General features: G+C 46.9%; 1 protein-coding gene and 1 pseudogene across 6 annotated transcripts in view; both read left to right on the top strand.

Moving 5' to 3' along the window:
• Window positions 1–18,929, top strand: part of cv-c (RhoGTPase activating protein) — a 453,196-nt gene that overhangs the window by 279,853 nt on the left and 154,414 nt on the right. The window lies entirely within an intron of this gene.
• LOC126537202 (5S ribosomal RNA) lies at window positions 14,889–15,007 on the top strand (annotated as a pseudogene).

The following is an 18,929-nucleotide window of genomic DNA, read 5'->3' on the forward strand; positions in this document are numbered from 1 at the left end:
AGTCCGATATAGCAGTTCATTGAGAAAAGTAGTTTTGTAGGTGCCAGTTTATTTTCTCGTCTTTCTACATATCGCTGGCCACCTAGTGAACGGTTCAGTTTTCTCTCTCCTGAGAATCCGGCTTGTCCTGTCTACGAGCTCTCGCGCGGCAGAGTACCCTTTACAGGCAGTGACCGAATGACAAACTGCGAGAGTAGTGTTCTTGGATGGGAGTGAGCAGGGGCCGGTATGCATCATTATGTTGCTTATCATTGTGACATTGCATCCGATTGAGGCTAATTGATTGCACAGGGACGCGTAATGAATGCCGAGTGCAGATGTCCAGAGGGAACTTTTATTGTAGTAACTGTAACGTAGCCCTGTTGCCTCAAATTGCAGCGGTCGGCAAGACTTCGCAATTTGCAAGGCTCCTTCGATGGTAAGAATTTAAAACACCGTGGAGAACACGGTTCGAGTCGATTCACTATCGTTCTAAAGGGCTTACTTTACATATTGGCGTATCGGCAACGCAGGAAGAGTGCTGAAAATCTTGCGCGCACATCCTTTGTAGAGGTCAACGAAGGCGCGCCAATAAGCACAAGGACCCATGAAGCATGTGGTCTTTAGTCAGTCCCGTTCATTGGGGTCTCTACTGCAGCAACGTTGTGCGACAATGCGAATTAACTAAAATGAATCCGCCCTTCTATACGGCATCTGCGTGAAACCAGCGCGAGATCTAGCCTGGTAGTGCTAGACTAGACTTCACATCATCGCCTCGTAGGTACTGTCAAGCTGTTGATGACATTGGTGATTATTTATTAGAGCGGTGTCAATTTGGTCCAGGGCATGAAGCGTTTCTAGGAGGACGTAGAGCGTTTTTAGGAAGCGTAGAGCGACGCCACACACAAGCGCAAGTGACATCGTGTTTCTCGTGGTGACGTCTGGTATTTATGCGGGGTTGCATTGGCTCCTCCTCAAATTTTTCCGTGGCTCAGATCTAGAGAGCGAATATCTAGCCCGCGCAACCGTGCGACAAGCTGGCGGAGCGAAACGGGATGGATTACACTCACCCGTCGCATCCTATTGAACACCGTTATCTCTATTAGATTCATGTATTTATTTATTATGGATTGGAAATGTGAGCAATAAGAACACTGTGCCGCCGTCTTCTCCGCAACGTTAATTAATAAACTGAGGGCCTTCATACCAAGTCCGCCCGTAGCTAGCAACGTGCAGTAGGACCGTGAAATAAGAGAGTTTTAGACTAGCGGCGCCATACGTTTGGGGCCCCAAAGAAATAGCGTTGAAGCCACTGCGCATGCGCGAGGCGGAACCTGCGTTTAGGTTTTGCGTCGGGCACGCTATTTCACTGATTTAGCGGGAGCCCCAAACGCTGCCCCAAAAGATTTGCGTCAACAAACATGGTGGCACCTATCAAAGCGACGGCTCTAGCCTAGCATCAAACTGGTTCGATTCGTGGTAACGTGTGAAGTTTGCAAGCTAGGAGAAGTGACTGCGGTTATCGCTTTTTCTCAGCTAGCGTCTGTTATGAAGATTGATTCATTAGCCGCCGCTGATTCCGAATTCGATTGTCGATTTCATAGCTCGCAGGCCTAACACGGTTTAACTTAGCTCCTGCAGGCACTTAAAGTTGGTTACTCAAAACTAAGCGCAATTAGTTGGTTGATGCTAATAAAGTAACCTCTAAATTGTAATTAAATGCGGATACACGAATGTCAAAGTTACTCTTCTTATCATAAAATGGTATATTTTATTTAATTATTTATAATAGCTTTTCTTTGACGCCGTAGTGGCGCTGCAAGCGCAAGACGCCGTCCGCAAACGCAAAGCCCTATTCTAAAAGTCTCCACTCCTGCGTGCCCCAACTCTAACACCCGCAAAGCTCTTTGGGGCCCCAAACTTGTGTGGCCCCTATTCTAAAGCTCTCTATTAAATGTTCTGTTTGTGCGTATTTGTAAGAAGCAGGCTCCGCTTTGTCACGCCACGGACAAGACAGCAAGTCTTGTCCGCCTGCCTTTCTCTTTCCCGACAAGTGTCTCCGCTCAGCACAACGACCAACACCAACGAGCGAAACGGTCTGCACGCCTAAACTACAGCTGTTTGAGGTGATCGCCCGGTGTGTCACATTGCATGGCACGGATGCGCGATAGCACATGCACGCGCGCGCCGATTTTCTTTACGCCAAACGCACAGGAATGAAATGGGTGAATTTATAGCACTTTATAGCACTTCACGAAAGCTTCGCTTCTCGTATATTCCAATACACACACACACACACACACACACACACACACACACACACACACACACACGCACACGCACACGCACACACACACACACACACACACACACACTATATATATATATATATATATATATATATATATATATATATATATATATATATATATATATATATAAAGTTGGAGGTCTTGACGTTAGTCATGCAAACGAATAAGAAAGTTTACTATCCTAACCTAGTAAAGGATAGCGTGGTCAACGCCAATTGTTTACAGCATAATATACTCGATTATGTTAACAACTACACCAAGGTGAACTTTGACAATACTGATAAACTCTGAATAGGAAGTTCGAACGCGTGCTTACTTGGCGGACGAGTGCCTTAATTTACTGTGACCTTTCCCATATGTTTTTTTATTCTAAATTTAATGGTTTATATTTTCCATGTGGGTGTGAGGAGATGGCGGGAGCTGGTTGCCTTACGCCTTGGTAATGCAAGGTGATGAATTGCGAATTGATTTTCTTCTACGTCGTTCTTTCTTCTTTTCTTTTAAATCTCAACTTTTAAACACGAACTTCTCGTGAAGAACCTCTGCACAATATGCGGGTTTTCATCACCTTTTCGTAGGCCTTTTTTTCAACTCCCGTGATCTTTCTCTTCATACGTTCTTTTTTTTTTCGTATTTCTCTTCCGTTAGACATTGATGGATTTCGCTGTAGTCCTTAAATCATTATCCATTTTTTCGATCTGCTTTTTTCCTAATTTGTGCGGTTCTTTAACGTTTAACGCTCAAGACATGATAAACGGAACCCGGAGTTAGCATTTCTGTATCTTTTTTCTCTTGTTTCTTCGGTTCTTTTTTAATCTTTAATTTCTAGCCTAGCTTTGTGCGCGCGGGCCAGTGAGTGTGCGTCGCTGCTACTTCCTTTGTATTTACGTTGCTGACTTAAAGTGCGGCATCTAGAGGGCTTTCGATGCTTAACATCCCTGCTCGCGTCCTTTCATTGTCGTGTGCACTTGACGTTCTGCCTGTCGAAATCTCTTCCGACTAGGGTGCACAGCTTGCGCGATTGACCTCCGTCGAATTTCGAGAGCACTCAGGGCGCTACAAAACGGATCAGCGAGGTCCACTTTTGGCGCCTCTAGGGCGCACCTCTCGCTAAGCTGCTTTTATTACGGCCGAGCCGGCACGGGGTCGAGTGGATCTTCTTTCGCGCCTTCGGCTCTTCAACTTGTGAACCTGCGTCTCTCTGCGCGTCTGTGTGGAATACCAGTGATTTTGCCCTTCCGAGTTATTCTGTACGGTATAGTGACCATTCAGGTGGGGCCTGTCGAACTGCGAAAAAGTGGCAGCTGCGTCGCGCGGTGGTCGACGAGCCCCGAACGCGGAGGGTCTTCTTGCGGCCGGTCACCTACTGTGGAGAAGCTCCGGGCAGGGGTACGCGGCTCGTCGAGGGCCTTCACCACGTTTTACAAACGTGGCGACTCGCCCGCTGAAGTTAAGCGCAATCGTTGTGTACGTGCTACGCCGCTGCCACTGCAGTGTTGCCAGCGCTCTTGTTGGCCCAAAATAAAATGTCTTCCTCAGTCGAGAAATCGGCGAAGGTTCCGCCCGGGCTTTTTTCGTAGGTCTGGGCACTCTATATCGGGCGGGGGCTCTCTGATTAACTCTTCCGTATCCAGAGGAGCCGGCATCGCGTTGGCGGCGCATTGCTCGATTCGTCTGAGAAATGGGCACCTGGCAAGCGAAGTGGCGAATATGCATACTGTATGCTCAAACCCAAGGCGCAACGCCCGGAGATCGATTTCGCGCACTCGTTCAGATGAGAAACGGCGCCAGCTGCTTCGTCTACGCACCTTAACAGGTTCCGAAGTGCCAGCTTTCTTTCTTGCGGCGTAGAGAAAGATGCCTAGAGCACCATCCTTCGCTCCAGTATAGGCGAAGCGGATACAATAATCCCCCCCCATGTGTAGGGTAGCAAACCGGTTAAGCTAAACTGGCTAACCTCCCTGCCTTCCTTCTCCACTTTTTCCTTCCTTCCTTAGTCACGAGAATAAAAGTGGGCAATTATGACTTACTGAAGCTGCAACATTATAACAATGCACGTAAGCGAGAGAGAGGTAGGTAAAGAAAAAAAAAGCAGGATGGTTATGGAAAAAAAGCAAATTACACTGATACATATTGTTTGTGCCTCTGTGTATTGTTTTTATGTTCTGAATATAAGCGACAGGTTCATGATTCTTTGCACGCATTTATTGTTCCCCCAAACGCGCTTTATTATGCTTTAGAACGGAGATCAGAACATTTCAGTATCCTGTTAGGCACCGTACGAAAGCAGATTTTCTTTAAAAATGATTTTTCAGTATTTAATGCAGAGATTGTATTATTTTTTCTTCGCCTTTCTGAAATTTAATCTTGAGCGCCGCTTGGTAACCACTTCGCAGAAATCGAATTATTCTCGTCAATGCAAACTTTCATGAGCTCCCGCTTTTCTTCTGCGTACGCTCGACAACAATAAAAAGAACCCAAAGAGAAAACCAGCTGCACAAATAAGCCTTTGATTAGAGAGCCCATGTACGTCGTTGTGTATTCCGTGTTATCTAGCGTGACGTGAAATTTCTTTTTTTCGACGTTTGATTTTTCTTTCAAGTGTAAGTACAATACTCAATACGAATACGAGCTTCCGGTTTTTCAAAGATTTAAATTGTATTTTCTTATTGGCAGAATAAGGCCCGCAATTCCATCTGGAAAATGTTCGTTTAAAAAAAACTGTGGGTGATTTTACCGAAAAACGGAACACGGTCTGTGCAAATACACTTATCCGTGGTCTAGCATGTGGGTCATTACAGTCAAACTTCGTGCACGGGCAGAGGTTGATCGTAGTAACGTGTCAGTGCGCTCTGTATTTTGTCCGCTATCAACTTTTGATTATTTAAATAACGGAAGATTCACTCCCTTTTCTGATTAACATGCTGCAATCGCCGACACTCCCCGAGTATCGCTAGGTTAACGTTGTTGGCCATGTTATGTGCGAGCTGTTTGTCCCCATAAGGCATGAATGTCCGAGTTGCAAGAGTGTACGATATTATGTTTATGATGGCATAGTGTGCTTTCAGGACTTTCATGAGGATTGTCGCCTTTAAGTCTGTGTTTCGAAGCTGTAAAACATTTTAAAATAGTCACGCAATATCTTTTAGTAGTGTTTCATATTCATCTACCTCAGAAGCAACGTTAACGACAACGTGTTAAGGTATTAGTTAAATGTGCATTGGTGTCGTAATTCTAAAGTTGACAGCGCACATCAATAAAGCGGTCCAGTTTCCTTTTTCAATCGGGGGAGGGGGAAAATTACAAGGAATTACAAGCAGGAATCGCGAGTGTTGCGACAGGTTATTTCTCTATCATAAAAAAGAGCAATAGGTGGTAAGCGAGAATGTAACTAATCTATAGAAGGCGTTCTTGTAAGGATTAATAGACCATCATTATATGTCATCGTTACTGTAACGTCAATTAGGTCGTGCATTTGAGTTGGCAGGCTAAACATCGTGTTCTGCACAGTTTTATCGTCTCTTAGGGAGCCCTGGGCGTATTATATAGCTTCAACAGATCTTTAGGGAGCCATAACCGATCACATGTTATCCAAACCACGTGGCAAATATTCTTACATCATTACGTTTCATGAAAGTGCAATGAAATTATGTAATACCCCTTGGAGCGGTCAATAAGGTAATAAGCTGAACTGAACTCTTAACTTACACATGAAGGGCACGTGCAATGCACATATAAGCTTCCATTGCAAATATTTCTTCGTGAACTTCAACTTTGAAGAAGAGACCTTGGCGATTTTAATTAGAATGCCGCCCTTGGGGGTCTGTGCTTCCCCCATTTCTCGCGATTTTTTTGTTATTGTTATATTGTATTTGCTTCCTGCGCTTTGAAGCATCTGGAAAACACGCTCGATTAATTGCGCGCGCACGTCGACTTCATACTTTTCGATTAAGGTTTCAGCGCAGAGTCGTGATTCTGCTCCGATATGAGAGGAAATGGTTGTTCAACGTTTCTTTTCTCCCGAGTCTTCCCTCATATTAAGTAATGAAATATTGTGCATTGCCAGTAGTACCTGCTTTCTGAGTTCCTTATTTCTGATTTTCTTATTTATTGCTGCAAGCAATCTTCAGCTTCCGCTAAAATCTGTCTCACTACATGTGTATTAGATACCAGCACAAGATAATTTTGTTTCTTTTCTCGGGTGGATCGTTTAATTTTGTACGCATAATTCATTAATTAGTATAAGCCTACGACTGAAAGGTCTACTTAAGACGACGCTTTAGCGCGGTATCTTCTATCTAAATAAACGGGAATATAGAAATTTCTTTTCTCGGCAACCACTGCGCCAGTTTTAATGAGGGTTGCTGCATTTAAAAGAAAAAGTCAATATCTAAAACTCTGGCAAACGCATTTTCAATGTATGCCACCAATTTACTAGACATTATCTGCTAGAAAATTGTAGAATATTCCTTGTTTTTTTTTTTAGAGTTAGCAACATTAAAAAGAACACGATCTCAGGTGTCAAGTTTACAACTCCTTAACTCAACAATAAAAAAAAAAGCAAAAAAGAAGAAAAAGAAAACCGATGTCACAATTCTGTATAATGCACCTAATTAACGCGAAAAAAAAATTATGTGATATACATATGAAAAATACCGCTAGTCTGTGAGTAAAATGTTTGCAACATCCGCGTATAGCCATTGTAGCATTTGCGCCTGAGCTGTACAGTCGTATATACCATTTGTCTGCTTCAGGTGTTTTATCACATACAGTTTACAGAAGCGCGATGTCTATTTTTGGCGCACAGTTATTGGTTTCTAAACGGTGATGCGACGTTAAAAATTAATACTGTTTTCAAGAGTTGCTAGAATTGAACTCTCTCGTCCTGATAAACAAATTTCACTGAAACTGGTCCGGCGCTTGTGTCATATATATAAAAGCATTTCTGCGTTTTAAACGTGCTTGAATGTCCCACGGGAATCGGAGTTTTGTCCCGAGCTAAAGCTTCCTCTGAGCCGCCCTCGCTGGCAGGTAACAATACCGGTGATATATATATATATATAAGAGCCTTGATTGAGTTTATCGCATGGTCACATAACCTACTTTCGTCATTAGGAGACATAAATGTAAGCTGGCCATCAAACAATACTGTTTTTCGTGATTCCGTATTTTTGCTTGTCATCACCTTCAGCCTGAATATTCGTAAATTTTGATCATCTTAGTGAGTGTCTCTCTCCCTCCCTCTCTCTCTCTCTCTCTTTCTCTCTCTCTCTCTCTCTCTCTCTCTCTCTCTATATATATATATATATATATATATATATATATATATATATATATATATATATATATATATAATATCTTTGTGTCAGCTTCAATACGATGCAGAGCAGTAAACAAAATGTTGGCCCTATGTCTGTGCTTTGCCATAAGGGAGCAGCCAAAATATCCGGAAAAACATTGACTGCTTAGGTTGTTCTAAAAACGACCTTGTTCTTTTGTTTTTTTTTGCATGAGAACATTTGCTACATTTCGCTTATGCATGTGAATGCCCCTGCCATGGCCGAGTACCGAGGTTGCGGCCGTGTGTTCAGTACCACAACGCTGTAGCGACCGAGCCACGACTGCGGGTGCTATTAGTGTGGTACCGCACTATAGTGTCACTTTACAACAGGAACGATCAGTGTACGTAAGAAGAAAGAAATTCAAGAAAAGAAGACAAGGCCATGGTGGTGAGAGTTAGGGGCAGAGAAAGAGGAGGTTTGTGTTTCGTTGGAAGCTATTTTGAAGAAATAGACGCAGTCGAGTTATTTTTCTTTCTCTTTCTCTTAACTCTGTGTTTGCTCTGGCGCAAAAGAGATTTCGCGATCTTCATTGAGTCCAGTGCACCACACGTCCTACCGCTTCGCCGTCGCGTTATGTAAGCATAAGCGATTATTACTTGCGTGTTGCGCAACCTGAACTTCTTTTTCTTATGAAGGGCGGGGCTTTTCGACTGTGGCGCTACAGGGAATCGGCTTACTATTATTATTTTTTTAATTCGGCTGTTACATCGTCGCATTGGCACGCATAGAGCCACCTTAGCCATGTTGCTGCAACGAAGGGCGCCATGCGTCTTTATGGCCTGGTATTGCGCAGTCGCGCATCGTTGTCGAGAGAGAGGGAGGTTGCATAGAGGAATGAGGCGCAGTTTCTGAATCCCTGCCCGGTTCAGCGCTACATTGTTGGAGGAGGAGGGGTTGCTTGTGCTACGGGATACACCGGTGAGAATGGTACGCGCCTCCTCCTCGTCGTTCTTTAGGTGGCCCCGGCGAGCACGCGACCATCCATCAGGCCGTGCGTGAGCGCCGGCCCCGAGCTCTGTGCTCTTCTCTCGATAGCCCTCGGCGCGCCCCTGTGCCGTGCGTGCCCGGCTGGTCCCAGCGGGACCTCGCGCGTGCCGTCCGAGTTTCGTTTTGGCCAAAGCCGCAGGGCGTGGTGACACCACCCGCGGTCGGCTGGCTGAGAGCTCTGACCGTTGACCCCCGCCACGGACAGCGTGGTGGCGTTGCACGCCCCGCCCGACGCGCCGTCATTACGCCAAGTCCGGCGACAGCCGGGGCACGGGCGGGTGCTGGGGCAGCGCGATTGCGCTTTTTCCTCGTTATGAGGCTGCTCTACGAAGGGGTCGTGGTCTGCCCTTCCGATCAGTCGGGAAGTGCTCCGTTTTGCCTGTGCATCGAAAAGAATTGCGTAAATTTTGTCGTTTTACTTTCTATACGCGCTTCCCACGCTGGTTCGTATTCTTGTTGAAGTGCAGCGAAAGAGGTAAACGTAAGGAGGCTTCTCTTTCCTGATTCGGTGCAACGATTCCTTAAACACATTCATTGCGATAGCAACTATAGGGACACATGAGGCGAGTTCGCGCAATCGCCGCCGCCGCTGTCCTCTGCCACGGTTTCCGGCGCATGCGACCCGCGCGTAGGGGGTTTTAGAATGTCTCCGTAGACTCTAGAAACGCGCCATGGCATTTGGCTGCAAAAACAACGAAGCCGAGTGGACGCGCGCACCATCGCGCACCACTCAATCGGGTCTGCAACGGACCGAGGGGCAGCATTCTGCCTTCCAAACAAACACCATAGATTTGCTGCGTGCATATACCACATCGCGGTGCATTCAGTGGCCTTCGACGGACGATAAGATGAACCTCGAGAGGAACTTCCGACGCTATTTTGGCATAAATCTCTCGACGGGAAAACGACGTGATAAGTTGTCAGCTTGTCATTCGACTTGTGTGCTTCTGAATGACCCGTGGCCCTAGCGCAATCGTCCGTGCCCGAGAAAGTGAGCGCATATGGGAAACCAAGGGTGTCTTGCACAAAGTGCGCCCATCATAGGTAGTTTGGGCTTCACGATAAATGTGAAGCCTTCTATCAACGTCCTTGTGGAGAGCTGCAAACTTATCAGCTAACGTCTCTCCTGCGAGTCATCTGCCTAGAATTAAATTTCAACTATGTATTGGTAAAAATAAAGTCAATATCTTTCACGTAACGACAACATAAAAAAAAAAAAATTGCAGTAGCGCAGTGCGGTCGTTTACGGTAGGTTCTGCCTTCTTTTCTCTCTTTCTTGTAGCTGCTATACAAGTCTGCTACAAGTGTTTTCAATAAAATTGCAGTCTATTGCATCAGTCTGAGATAGACGAACGTCTCTTTGCACTTCCTGCGAGCGATTTGAGAATTAAACTTGAGTGCGAGACTCTACGCCGGACCGTTCAAATCACTGCATGCCTGATGCAACATCTTTACGGCCTTGATACGAACGAAGAGCACTGGTTTACGTGCGTGCGTCCCCGTGATGCAACACTGTTTCTGCGTTTCTTTTTTTTTGGGTAACAGGAAGGAGGCTCGTAACAAACTCCGCTGGTCAAGACGCTTCACCGTAAAATATTCTCGGATAGATTTATTCGTGGAAGGTACTTTTCTCTTTCTTTTCCTTTTTCTCCCTAGCTCAGCGTTATACAACACGCTTGCGACGCTGTTGTGCTCGTCCGCTCTCGTTTACGTGTTTCGGGCGCTCTTCTTGTTTTACGACTTTGCGGTCGCGAGCGCGGACAGACGCAGGTACGGGAAGGCAGTGCGCCTGGCGAGGGAACGGGGAAAACTGGGAAGAAAGACGTTTCGCAGCAGGAGGGGGAAGCCATTTGGCAAAGTGCCCGATTCGGCGCCTATGCGTAAATCATCCAGCGCGTGTGGCGCGATTCACCGGCAGCGCTCCCGTGGGCGGCAGAAAGCGTAGTCGAAGTGAGGCCACCAATCCGATCGCTTTCTACCTTTACTCGCTGTCCGCACATAATGGCCTTCCGTGTCGCCAAATGAACTGTCATTCTCTCGACATTTTTGTCCTTCTTGTTCGCTTTTATTATTTCTTTCTTTCCTTCCGCGCGCTAAGGTGGTGTCAAATGGCCCTTCCTGCTTCGTTATCGCATGTTTTCTCGCCGGTGACGTGTGCCGATCGAGCGCGCGGTCGAAAGTGCGCAGCTGCTGTCGACCTTTTCGCACCTTCCTAAATGGTTTACGCTTAAACCGCGCACTTTGCGTTGCTGCGGACATTTGCCTCGCTACGTGACTCGCATGCTCGTTCCTTGCTCGGAAGAGTACGTGACGAAACCGCCAAAATGATGATAGCTGCTGGGAATTGTAGCGGCTGCCTATACTTTTCTACCACATATTTGGAAATTGGTAAGATCTTATTCAACGCGATATCATCCAAACTTAAGGGAAGAATGCACTTCTTTAACGCGAGGATGGACACGCGACACGGCGCTCGCTGCATTCGGAACATTATATTTATTCATTCTTGCCATAAAGGCGGAAATGGATAGGGAAGAAGGGCAATACAAGTAGCTGCAGCGCACTAAAGCAGACATTGTTAGGATCGGCCTGCAGGGGTGGTGCTCTGCAAAACTATCTCAGCCCGCTGCAGGTGCTTCGATCGATCCACGGTGGTGGCGCCCTTCAGAGAACCAGCGAGGACGACAGCGCTAGCCGAGCATGAACTTCCTTCGAAGAACTGGAGACTACGGCAGCGTTAATCCACCATGCGCCTCGTTCCGAGAATCAGTGACGGCAGCAGGGCTGGGCACGTTTTGCGCCCCGTGTATTGTTGGTCGATTTGCTCGGTCTTCATGGTCTCTCTGAAGCAAGAAGAGCTTCCCTAACAAAAGGGTGCTTTGTGGTACGTTTTCCTCGGGCCCCACGATTCGTCGCAGTCTACTGACACTCGTGGCGACTACAGGAGAAAGGCAGCTCTGGAATTTAGAGGCGCCGGCTGGGGTCAGGCGTGACCACCTGGCTACGGGGACGCGCTCAACTCGGGTTCTGGGAATCCAAAGTGCGTACGGGTGTGTGTGAGCCCTCCTCTTCCAAAAAGGCGGGTCAACTTCGATGACGTTGGACGCTGCGAATTGGCGGTGAACTGCTGTTTCCCTCACCTAGGGATCTAGGGAGAACGGAGTGTTTATAAGCCGCTGATTGTCGGCTGCTAGAGTGTGCTCGTGCTCGAGAAGCAGTGTGTTTGGAGCTTCGTGCTCGCATGCTGTATGCTTCGTCTTGCGTGCTCCATTTGGGAGTCACGCTAGACTGTTGAATGTATCTCTTGTTCTAATGTAAATATCTGTAAATAAACTCTGTACGCCTAATTCCTCCCAAGTTCCTCCCTTCGTCCTACAACCTCGACTACAACCCCTACAACATACGCTGTACAGCTGCCATAACAGTAATGTTTCCGGCCGCATTTCGATTGGCGCTAATTGCAAGAGCGCTCGCATACTTAGAATCAGTCATATCAGTAAAATAGGTAAATGCTGCCTATATATATTTATATATAACACACATAAAGTGCGTCAAGCAAGTAGCACATCCTTATACTTAGCAGAGATTAAGAGAACATTTTTCTCGCCCTTTATAATAGAGAACGGAAATATTATACTTTGCGTTCATTGTCCTCGTGGAAATGCGGCGAGAAAGAATCTGACTGACCGGGGCTGAATTGATTCGCTTGTACGCGTGCCTCTTCATATTCGCTGCAATCTGACGCGGAGCGTAATGGCTTTTTCGTCATCTTACGTTGTGACGACGTCCTTTTCCGGTGGGTATCGTGCTTAATTTCCTGGTGGAAGCAGAGGCGATACAAATGCACGTTTTGTAAGTAGCGGGAAAAAAACCCATCCACCAGGAATGATGCAATGGAACAGCGGCGCTTCATTTATTTTCCCTAAATAGCGTTTGCGGTAAGTTTTTTTTACATAACGAAAGAGAAAGCTGGGCGACGCTTAAAGCACAAACGGGGCGATGCGAAATGGAAGTGAGCGGAGGAAACACCCGGAAATGAACGCGCCGAACGCCAGGGTGTTGCCGCGGCGTGTGATCTGGGCAGACGACTAGTGCGAGAGCAGCGTCCTCACGTAGATACTTAGAGAGAACTACCAGAAAAGTTTGCGCGGGATTTTTGTCTTTTGAGATTTTCTTCTTTACAGTAAACGTTGCAGTATCAGTTTACAATGTGCGAGTTACACTGATGCTGGGTCGAAGCTGCTAGTCGCAGTAGGAAATACTGAATCAGCGAGTGTACCTGCACAGACACGTAGTGTTCTATTTCCTGATATAATTGCAGCGTCCAGTCAATGGCTATGGCATTCTGCTTTTGAGCACGAAGTCACGTGGCTTTGATTCCCGACCGCCATTGTATCAATAAATAAATAAATAAATAAATGGGTGGTGACAGTTCATGAAATAATTAGTAGTTAAGTCTGCGGACTGTTTAATTGTTTTGGTTCAGCAGCACGTCCAAGAGCAAATCGCTGGTGTCGTTCTCTCAAGATGCATGACCTTTGTAGGGACAAAGCTGCGAACGGTATTCCGAGAAAGTATATCTCGTATTGTAATTGTGTTTATTGTAAGTCAGGTTCACAAACTGGTCACGTATGTCACGGCTTCTTTCGGTGCCTTTTAGTTTTATTTTATTGGTATGAATTTAAAGCGTAGTTGGTGCCTTATTTAGTGGCGTCGGCTACACCTCTTCGCTGGGCAAAAAATAAATAAAGGCGCGAGAGGCACCCAAACGCAGGTTCAACGCACGTGTTGGAATCTACGTGAAGCGAAGTTTCAGTAAAGCGTTTAATTAAATCCTTTCCAACTAACGGTGACGCGTACAATTTTGTTTACGTTCATCCTATGCGACAAAAAATTGGGCAAACCCCCAGTGGAACATGCGGAATGGCTAAATCAGAGTAAAATAATTAGAGTGAAATATAATTAAACATTATATTGACAGATTGCTGTGCTTTTAGAGGTATTTGTGAGACGACATTATACTTTCATATTTTATGGAGGAATCGTACGCAGTGGGGCATGCCCATTCTGGAGGAGTCGCCGAGAACCGATTGGGAAGTACTGGGTGGTTAAATCAATGAAAATAATGTAAATCAAGGAATCCGTAAAATATTATTCATCATTCCATTAACAGATCGGTATGCTTCAGCAAGCCTGTGAGCCGACATTATACGTAATAATTTTATGTGGGAAACTAATATAATAATTATTACAATTATGATCTGCATACTTGGTCAGCAGTCATACAAGTGTTCTATAAGCCACTTCGCTGGTGCTTTCATGTAGCTTTCGCATAGATATCCGCAAATATATCCGTTGGTCTAGCGACCGAGCTACCTCGGTTGATCTGACATGTTCTGTTATGGCTATTAAATGTATCTTTCCGACCCAACGGCACCCAGCAGGTAGGTAGCCAGGCGAAATCCGGGAAAGTAGGCTACTACAGTCAGATAGCCCAAACATTTGCAAAGCTTTGCACTAGAGTTAATGGAAGGCACAGAACAGAATCAAGAGTGGCTTTGTCTTCTCTTGTCAACAATTAAAAAAGGACACCGACCACGAAAGTTTTTTTATAAAAGTGTTCTCTTGCTCACTCTGTGAAAGGAGTCCAGGAAATACGTTTACCTGCATTTATTGCTAAGCGGTGAACTATTGTTTCTGTGCGGAGCATTGCTTGTCTTATCTCAGTCACTTTGTTGTGGCCAGGTAGGTGTACGTCTCGTCTTGTTTCGGCCCTCTTTTATCAAAAATATTGCTTGAAGGTGGGATCGAACCTGTGACCCGACGCGGTGGCTTAACGGCTGTGGTGGCGCGCTTATAGGCACGCGATCAAACCCGGCCTCGGCGGCAGCACTTCCTCGGCGGCGAATTGCAAAAAAGCGCCCGTGTCCCGTGCATTGGGTGCATGTTAAAGGCCCCCTGTTGGTTAAAATTAAAATAATCTGGAGTCGCCCACTATGGCGTACCTCATAATCAAATCGTGGTTTTGGCTCGTAAAACCCAACAATTCAAACCGAACCTCTGGCTCCCAGCACAACAGCTCGATGATCTGACCATTAGGCCACGAACGCGCGAATGTATCCTGTATGTCAACGCCAACTGGCTCAGTGAGACGACTGGTGTGTGCGTTACGCAGCGTAGGACCAGCGAGAGCACGTGTGTGTGAGGGCACGTGCTCGAACTTACAGTTAGCTTAGCGCTGTATTTCGCCTGCGTCACCCCGCATAGCGCCATCGGCCATATCCTGCTGAATACGCCGGTTCTCGTCCGATCCCCGAAGGCAAGCAGCCTTGGGCTGGGTCAGCACTTGTGAGGGAGACCACCTGGGAACACCGGGTGCTGATGGCACCCTTTTTTACAGTGCCAACCTTTCCCTTCTCATAAACGTTGCTTACAAAAACGAGAGCGTGCAAGCTTTTCCCCTTCTCTCGCTGCAGCTAACGCTTTGAGCCGCTTCGTTAGACTGCACCGCCTTTTGGAGGGGTCCACATTCCCCAATCGTTTCCTTGTAGCAGCTAGCGCTACGTGGACGCTGTTCAAAACTGTACCACATTCGGGATTGGCCCAGGTCGTACGGAAACAGGTTGTAACGCTTCATCGCCGGAATACAAAACGTCAGTCGTCGTGCGATCGTCGTCGTCATGCTCCCGTCGTCACACGCACGCTCGCGTCACAGATACTTCATCGCATAGCATAAACACGTATGTTCGTCCTTAAAAAAAAATTATGGAGCTTTACGTGCCAAAAGCATGATCTGATTATGAGGCACGCCCTAGTGGGGGACTCCAGAAATTTGGACCACCTGGCGTTCTTTAACGTGCACCTAAATCTAAGTACACTGGTGTTTTCGCATTTCGGCTCCATTGAAATGCGGCCGCCGTGGCCGGGATTGTTCGTCCTTCTGGTAACGCCTTGTAGAACCCCAGTCGATGCTGGATAGCCGGCTACCTGCAAAGTGCTTCGTATAACATCGCTTACCACACTGCGTGGGATTGGCATAGTATTTTTGTTCTGTTATGCCGAGCTCCTCGCAACTGCATTCAACGACCTCCTTTTCTAGAGAGGCCAACCGTTGACCCTGTCGCTGAAGCGCCGTTCTCTTACCAACCAGTTGTCACATCGTGTTGGTGCAGTGAGGTGAAAACTAACCTGTGAATCTCGGGGTCCTGTTAGGCCTGACTGATCGGTGGTGCTCACTCGCGACGCGGAACGAGTACGTGCGCAGCATGGAGACGCGCGCGGCGCAACGTCTCGCCGGCGCTGCGCGTCCTCGCCGACGTTGCTGTAGTTCTACGCAGCGATTCTGCAGTTTACGAGCCTTTGAAGGGGCGCAATTAAGCATTGGAAGGTTCAGTAGGTGCAACTCCTTGACGACGGCCTGATCGTTCGCATCGTTTGACCATCACGTAAGCTCTTTCTGTGAGAGAGCTCCGGTGGTGAAATTTTGGTGTGTTGCGTCTGTATTTAGAGACAGTCGCAAAGCAGCTACACCCAACAGAAAATTTAACAACAGCATTCGATTTCGTACTTGAAAAATTCCTAACAGCGCCGTTATTCAACTCTTAAGTCCATTTAGACTGAAGTGAGCTCAGGTTGCGTGCTCACAACGTTAGATGAGCCATCAGTGTAACTTGTAGTCACTGAAGACTGCTTTTGAAAATTATCTCTCTTGTTTTGAGTTGTTGCCTGGACTTTCCGGTAGCGTATAAGTTTCATACGAGGTCAAAGTCAATCGTAAGCAGCGGCGCGATATTTGATTCGCGTAGTTACCTACCTGATTGCCGCAGCAGGATTTGGCTGCCGCTTTCTTCCGGCCACTTCGATGAAGGCGAAATGCAATAACGCTCTTGTTCTATGCACTGGTTGCAAGTTAAGGAACCCAAGTTACCAAAATTAATCCGAAGTCCGCCACTACAGCGTGCCTTATAACCAGAATCGGGGTGTTAGCACGCAAGATCCCAGAACTATTTTTCTTTTTTTTGGCTGCCGTTTTCCAAAGCAGCCTCGCTGCACACAATTATATGAAATGCGGCGCAGGTTGCACTGCTTCCTAGCGTGAGAGACCTACCGACGCAACTGCAGTCAGCATACTTCGCTGCACCGAGATCGCCCTGCATGCACAAAAGCCCTGCGCGGCTGTTTCCGTCCCACAGCGCCGCGCATGCAGGGATGGATCGTCGACGCGTGCTCCTCGGCGCCACGCGCACGTGTGTGTTTCTGCCGGTCGCGTGGCCCACGGATAGAGCGGTCATGGGCCCGTTCTCAGCGTGCGAAACGATGCACCTGTCGTCCTTGTCCGCTCGTGCGAAATAAGAACCCGCTGAGCGATGCGCCTCTGCACAGTGGGAGGCTGCGGCGGACGTGCGTTTGTGGCGAATGTTTCTATATCTGCCTCCGCAATGTGTCTTCATTAATCTTTGTGCCGGTTGAATCGTGCTGTTTAGTGACGGCGTCGTCTTCCTTGGCGTGAAGCGATCGAAATCTGTTTCTGTCTGGTATCCGAGGAACCCGATGATGACGCGAGTAAGCGTACTACAAAGTGGAGCTCTCGCTCGTTATTTCGCTTGGTGCTCAAGTGGTAGCCCTTGAATGTGATCTCGGCAGTTGTAGCCTCACCGATTGCCTGGGACCGAAATTTGTGTACAGCGATTTTCGTTTGATTCTCTCCGTTCCTGTCCCGTCGCCGGCGCCTCTAGTGGCCAGCCGGGGGCGAGATCGTAAGCGGTGCTCGAGGTGCTGACCAAGGACGGTGTCAACATGGTTCGAGGCGAAATGTAACAAAACTGCTGTATCGTGTGCGCCCAGCCATTTTCCCAGGGTCAGTTGCAATTGTCTTTTTGTCTTAAAACCGTTTTCTATCTAGGATATTACCAGTTTCTTTATATTCCTACGCCTCTTGTCAATATTTGCGACCGTACTACTTGCATGTTATCATAGCTGTGCAATCGGATCGGGGATAAACATGAACGCTCTGGGGCCTGCTTCCCAGCCTTGCGAACTGGTTTTCCTGTTTTGGCGCGGTGCGGGAAAGACTAGAAACGGTGAAGGTGAGGACATACCTGTGCGTTCTTTTTTCTTTCTTCCTTATTCTTTTGCGTTTATTTCTGGTTCCCGCTGATTTGTTTCGATTCGCCTTTTATTTACGCATTATTTCGTCCCCCGGGGTTTATATGTCTCACGCAGACGTTCTTTTTATTTGGCTCGCAGCAAATTATTGTCCACGTCAGGTCTCGCACACATGGGTATGTCTCTAGCTGCCTGAACTGGAATTACAACCACATGTTCTGGAAAACGATCCCTGAGCGTTTATATATATATATATATATCAGCATGATTTCGCTGAATTAGATGGCTCTAATAAAATATTTCACGCTTAAAGGGAGGAGTGGCCAAAGGCGCCGGCAACTCGCAGTAGCCCAAACCAAATTGCACTGATGAAATTGCTCGCAAATGAAGTAGCGCGTGCTGCATTAGCGGTGATCTGTGCGAACGCCGCTGCGAAGGTTGTGTTCGCCGAGTTTTACCCACCGATGGTAAGTTCGACGTGCAAACATTATCCCTGCATTAATTCTCTCCGCAGTTCCGAGCTAGCGTCATGCGGACGTTTGCCGATTATACCGGTTCGCTCGTTCCTAACGCTTCTGGTCGAATATCGACTCGCAAGTGATTGTGCGAATGCGCACTCGTTTGTTTTCGGTCGCGGCAAGAACGGAAAATTATATGGCGAGAAGAAGAACACTGTGGGCCATTATATTTTGCTCAGGCGAACAATTAACGGGTATCTACCTCTCCGGCCTTCGAGTCCAGCTGCTGTTTGTACATCCTTACAGGCTTTGTGTACGCAACCGGCGGTTTGTGCACGCCTGTAAGAATTCAACGAGCGCCTTGTAATACGGGGAAAAAAGATGTACATCTAGAGAGAAACAGATGAGAGAAATCAAACACATTTGTTATTATTCCTTTTGCTATATATATATATTCACTTTGTATATAGGTGGCAGATATTGCAACTTGTTCGAAACGGAGCCTCTGGAAAAATGTTTTTTTTTGTTTCCCAAAACTAACGGGTGTTGCAATTACTTTAGGGAAACACATGCAGGTTCCAATCGAAGGTTGCGGCGATCGCGCTCGAGGTCATAAAAAACACGCCTGCTAATAAAAGCGCGGGTTTCTCTTCCAGCCGAGAAGGAGGAGGAAGAAGAAGAAGATGGTAACATGTTGTTACAGGCAGCTCTATAGCCTTGAAAAGGCATGCAAGCAATCGCTGCGC

This window comes from Dermacentor andersoni, chromosome 4 (assembly GCF_023375885.2).
Source record: "Dermacentor andersoni chromosome 4, qqDerAnde1_hic_scaffold, whole genome shotgun sequence".
NCBI classification, from domain to species: domain Eukaryota; kingdom Metazoa; phylum Arthropoda; class Arachnida; order Ixodida; family Ixodidae; genus Dermacentor; species Dermacentor andersoni.